A 6086-nucleotide genomic window follows, 5' to 3' on the forward strand; every position below is an offset into this window, starting at 1 on the left:
GAGAGTTATTTAAAATTAATTAATTACATGCATATCTATGACAAAGTGTTTCGTGCATGTGAACAAAATAAATGAAGTGATAAGAGCTTATAATAAAATATCACACTCTCTAACCCTTTTCTTCCTCATGCCCCACCCCTCTCCCCACAGGTAATCATTTTTATTAATTTTTGTTGATCTATTTTATATTTTGGTGTTTATCTTTTTAATTCAGATAGAGTTCCCATTTCTCCTTTTATCATCTTTAAATAATAGCTGTTCACTTCTTTATAGGAATGATGTTTTATTCCCTTACACATCCTCTTCTTTCTTTATCTACTTTCCTCTTCTCAGTTGCTAATACTTCTACCTTAGGTTCTCTTATTTTTTTTTTGTTTGTTTGTTTTTTGTTTTTTGTTTTTCTCTGGTACCGGGAACCGAACTCATGACCCTGCGCTTGCCAGGCAGGCGCTTTGCCACTGAGCTAAATCCCCAGCCCCAGGTTCTCTTATTGGTTACATTTGTACTGTTAAATTGTACAGCCAATGTCTATTTCTTCATGAAATTTATGTATGCTAGATAAGTATACTGGGGTCCTTATCTTTCTTTCTTCTGCAGGGCCCCTAGGCCACACCTCAGTACTTGCTAACTCTTCATTTAAGTTGTCAAAATTGATAATGTTTATAATCTTTCCTGTAATCATAATTGAGCCTTCTATGGGTTTGACTCTAATAATTAACAATGATAAATCTAACAAAGAGTTTCTATGCTTATTTTTAAATAAATATTTTCACGTGTGGACCAATCTTTGTTTTCTGAGATATCTACCAGGGATTTCCTAATTTCTGCTCCCATCTAGAGAGCTTGCTTCTCAGCGTTTACAAGCTCTTGCCGTTGGCTGTTGTTTGGGACCAACCCTCTCTTACAGGTTAGATTTATTTCATGTCTCTCATGCTTTTCTCTTTCATGGTGGTTTCCATTTTATTGGACTTCACAGCCAATTATCTTCTTCAGAAGTCTAACATATAATATCTTACATATCTGATATGTTTTACCTATTTAAGTGGTGGTTGTGCTGGGTATAGAATTCTATGATTAAAAATACTTTCCCTCAGAATGGCAAAGGCATTATTTCATGGTCTTCCAGCATCCAATATTGCTAATGAGAAGTCAAAATCTATTTTGACTTTGACACCCAGAAGATAACTTGCTTTTTCTCATCTATAGAATCTTTCAGGGGTTTCTTTTGCTCCTTGGTTCCCTATGATTTTGTAGGCACGTGCCTAGGTACAGATAAAAGCTGGTTTTAGGGAACGTAAATAGAAATATCTGCTTTTTTCTGCTTTCCATGGAAGTTAAGAAGTAGAAGCCATATTTTGGCTTCTGAAACTCACAGTGATTCTGGGGAAGTAATAAATTATAAATACATGTTAATATGTCTTCCTCAGATATGAGAAATTGAGCTTAGAGTGTGGAGTTCAAATATTTATAACCAAGTTAATAAACACATCCTCTTGGGACAATGTCAAAGTCACTAATTTTATAGTTTAAATAAAAAGACCCTCAAAGGCTTTATAAGTGGAAATTACCCATCCTTCATTCATGAGGTAAAAGAAAAAGGCTACAACAGAAGGAAAACTAATGCCTCAATTTTCAGTATTTTCTTAAATTTGCCAAAAATCAAAAATACTTGAATGCATTTTAAGAGACTAATAAATATAATTAAGAGAGTTTAAGGAAGACAGAATTTAAAGAAGTGTTTGCCTTCGTAAAATTTCATGAGTACCTTCTCATATAACATATGTACCTTGATTTTAGAACATATAGATCTGAAGAGCAATTTTGGCTCTGCTGTTTTCTAGTTATATGAAAATTAATGAAGCAAATTATTTAAACTCGATGAATGTTAGCTTCCTTCCTTACCTATCCCTAACTATTGGTTCAGCACTGAGGCTTGAAGAGTTATGAATGTTCTGTATCCAGTGTATCATGACAAGGAACAAAGGATGCATTTCCAAATGTAACAACTGAAATTGGGAATTTTGACCAAGGCACCAAATACAATGATGTTGCATTCCAAAGGCAGTGCTAGACTATTTGCCCAATTTCCAAAAAGAGAAACACAGAGGAACCAGTTGCACAATCCTTGAAATCTGTCACTCACACTGAAGATATAAAAGGGTCCAGAAAGAGGAAATTAAGGAAGCATTCTGTGGGAAGCATACTAGAAAAAAGCTTTTGGGATTCTGGGACTCCCTCCTCTGAACTATATCACATTTATTCATCCAATTTCTGTGTTAAGTCTACATTTTTATCCTGCCTAGAGTGAACTTTGTGATTCTACATGCACACTACATCTACAGCAATTCTAAGTTATCATCTAACTAAAAATAGAAAATTAGTATGTTGAGGCTCTAATCTCTGTGACCATATTTGTACTTAGGGCTCTTAGGAGGTAATTAAGGTTAAATGAGGTCATAAGGGTGGGAGAGATGTTTCTTTCACTCTGCCATGTGATTACCCAGGAAGAGGATAGTGGACACAAGCCAGGGAGGAAGCTTTTACCAGACTTCAACTGTGCTGGCATTCTGACCTTACAATCCCAGCCTCCAGAACTACAGGAAAATTGAGTCACCTGGTCTATAGTATTTTATTATGGCAGCCCACGCTGACTAATACAGTAGCTAATATTTCTTGAGAGCATTCTATGTGCAGTCAGTGAATGCTTTATACCAATGAACTCAAACAGCCCAAAGAAGTGGGTATTAGTACTGCTGTCTGCATTTCCCAAAAGATAAAACTGAGGCACACGGAGGGTAACTCATTCAAAGATTTATAGCTAAGAAGTGGCAAAGGGAAGCTTCAACTAGACGCCTCTGAAGCCGGAGCTCTTAACCATTATGATTCCCCACTCTTGGCAAGAGTAATTCCCAAGAAACAGTCCCCTTTCTTCAGCAAATGTGGTCACTTCTCCCATTTCAGTGAGTCTTCAAGGCTTCAGAAGAACATGTGCTGCTTTGCAGAGACCTACAAAAGATATAAAAAGCAAATCTCAAAACTCATAGAATTACTTTTCAAAATAAAGATAGATTAGGAATGAAATAGAGGAGGACATGAACAAGTTGATACCGTACTTGGTGTCTAAAACTGGCCATTCATCAAGATGTGTCAACAACACCGAACTTCAGTTTGATGAGTTCAATATTTTCAAGACTAGCAGAACTTCTTGTGACCTGTATAATTGAGCAGAACTTCTTGGTTAAGATGGGCCTGGGGCTGAACCTCAGCTCTCAAGGCTAAATTTTTTCATTCCGCAGTGCTTCCAGGTCACTGTCAAAAGCACTGGTAATTTTACACTGCAGTGATCTGTGCCTTTTCCTGGCCTGAGGATAAATAGAAAACCTAACAGTTCTGAGTGCTGTTGACACCATGTACTCAGAAACACCATCAGAAAATGTGAAGGGAAACCCTTCAAGGACGCGAATGAAGGATGTGGACGCTGGCACTGGAGACTCCCTATATGATGCTGGCTTTGTGCCTCCGCCCTGTAGTTGTGAAAATGAGCAGATCAGAGAGGGCGTGGGGCCCCATCAGAAGTCTTAAGAGAATGCAGGTGGAAGAAGCATTCCTCACAGAGCTCTCTGGATGACCACTCTCTAGTAGTCATGGAACTCCAGGGTGCTCTGGAAGGGATGCCACAAGGGATGCTTGCAGGAGAAATAGAAAATCCAATTCCTCCCAACTGTAGCAGATGCAGTTGTTCTCCTAGTTGACAAAACAACTTGATGTATTAAAAACAATAAACCAACAGGAAGTCATTTTCTTCTTCAAGTAGGAGCTCTGTTCCTAAACTCAAATTCCAAAACTCAAATTTCTTCTTCAAGTAGGAGCTCTATTCCTAAACGCACCATTCCTAAACTCAAATATTTAAAGAAAAACTAAGGAGATGGAATGTGTTTTTTGGAAACCAGTAATAATGCCCTTAATCCGCTCACAGAACAAGACATTTGGCAGGACAGAGAGTGTATCTTATGATCTCTGTAAGTGTGAGCAATACAGTAAAGTTAGGGAAAGGGAAGGGGGAACCAGAAGTAGAAAGAAAGGTTAATGTGAATCCCTGCTCTGAAATGTGCACAAGACAGATGCCTCAGATCTAAATGCCACCATGGTCCTGGGTCCTGATCTCATAACCAGAGCAACTCCCCAGAGCCTTCTCTTTAAGAATAATGGAAGACATTGATTTTAGTCTTTCTTCTGACAAATACAAGAGTCTCATAATGTTTCTCTTCTTATTTGCCAGGGATAGATGCAGACAGCTTCATTCTCAATTTAATTACTATTCCCTCAACATAAATGGCATTCTTTCATTCAGTGCCTCTTGCTCACTCGCTCATAAACACTGGGCACTGACGTAGGTACAGGAGACTCACAGATAATTAAGCCAGTGTCCTGGTTCATGAAAAAATGAGGAACACATGATGTGAAGGCAATAGCAGAAACTGGCATATGAGGTAGTGGCTTTGGAGAAGACAAAGGGATTAAATAGCAGCAACAGGATTCAGGACCCCAGGTACTCTGGTAAACAATGACCTAAAAAAAAGAACAAGAAGGGTCTAAAGCTTTTCCTTTATTAAAGGACCTTGTATATTGCCGTCAGAACCCTCATCCTGCTGTTGATAAAGGGTTTCCTCCAAGCCCTGGGATTTAGATGCAATGTGAATCTCAGGAACAGGAAAAGGAGATTCTAAGCTGTTTTGTAGAACTGAATAAATTGAAAATGGGACAACAGGCAACGGCCTTTGATAAGTCCTCGTGTTCTACTCAAGTGCAGGGAAACACTCTGCTGGGTGAGAAGCAACAATACCCATCCCAGAGGTCGAGATGTAGCCTGGAAGAAAGTCTGGGCTTGGCAGTGAGCACTCTGAGCTCTGCTCCACAGCACACAGAGCCATGGAGAGGACTTTCCTGCAGCAGCTGAAGAGAGATAATTAAGAGACAGCACAAGTTCTATGGACCCTGTCCTAGTATTACGCTTTCCAAAGATAATGACAATGAAGGAAATGACAAATGAGCTATGATATTCCTATAAAAACTCTCCTGCCCTCTCACCTGCCTTTCTACTCCTATTCTCTTTCTTGTCTCCAAACCCATTTCTCTATCTCTTCAATGATGCAAACACCTTTGCTTGTAAAGACACTCTGGAAATAACCCTGGGCCACCAGAAGCCCATGTCCCTTGCTAATGAGGAGGCAGTTCTCAGTTGATATAAGCCATTTTTACCATGGAGTATTTGATGGTTCTGTGTTTTGTGCCGATGATTGTTAGCTCTTTTGGTTCACTGGTGTTGGAAATAAATCACATCTAGCCTCTTTTGTACTAAAATTAACTGTCTCCTTGGACTGATTATCTTGCCCTTGGTCTCTGAGGAGTTGCACCCTCAGGATCTCCAACGTGCCTGGAAGCACAAGAGATTTGCTGCAGTTACTTGTCCAGAGAGTGCGACTGGTTTTCCTAGGCTTCAGTTGAGAGGGCTTAGCTTCTCCTAAAAACAACAGAGGTACTTTAGCCAAGTTCAGAAACCAAAGAAGAAAGCAGAATCCCTTCCACATAAACGTACAGCAGAGGCTTTGGTGGAATAGGTAAATAGGGTAATCTAGTTTGAATATGTCCATTCTTCTGTTTATCAAATAGGTTTAATTTTTTGAGCAACATGTACTTGGCCCTCTGTGTCTAGGGGTTCAACAACCACTCATTCAACCAATCTCAGAGCAAAAATATTAGGGGAAAAACTGCATCTGCACCAAACATGGACAGACTTTTTGTTGTCTATATTCCCTAAACAAGACTGTCTAGCAACTGTTTACACAGCATTTTGCATTGTATTGGGTGTTATAAGTAATATAGAGGTGATTTAAAGTATGCAGAAGTTGTATAAAAGTTAGGTGCAAATACTAAACCATTTATGAAAAAGCACAGGAGCATCTGCAGATTTTGGTGTAGAACGGTATCCTGGAATTTATCCCCCAGAATATAGAGATACAACTGTGTTATAATTTCCCTTTGGAACTTGTTGGCTATATTTTTTTCTGGTGAAACTGTTTACCTTG

At 38.9% G+C, this 6086-nt stretch overlaps 1 long non-coding RNA gene across 1 annotated transcript; it reads right to left on the reverse strand.

Moving 5' to 3' along the window:
* Window positions 1-2791: 2791 nt before the first annotated feature.
* Window positions 2792-3510, reverse strand: LOC102017678. Its single transcript, XR_260958.1, has 2 exons — window positions 3114-3510; window positions 2792-3006 (listed from the first exon to the last, which is right to left on the reverse strand). It is a non-coding gene; the product is annotated as an uncharacterized LOC102017678 (long non-coding RNA).
* Window positions 3511-6086: the final 2576 nt, after the last annotated feature.

This window comes from Chinchilla lanigera, unplaced genomic scaffold (genome assembly GCF_000276665.1).
Source record: "Chinchilla lanigera isolate Chin_1 unplaced genomic scaffold, ChiLan1.0 scaffold00022, whole genome shotgun sequence".
In the NCBI taxonomy this organism is placed as follows: domain Eukaryota; kingdom Metazoa; phylum Chordata; class Mammalia; order Rodentia; family Chinchillidae; genus Chinchilla; species Chinchilla lanigera.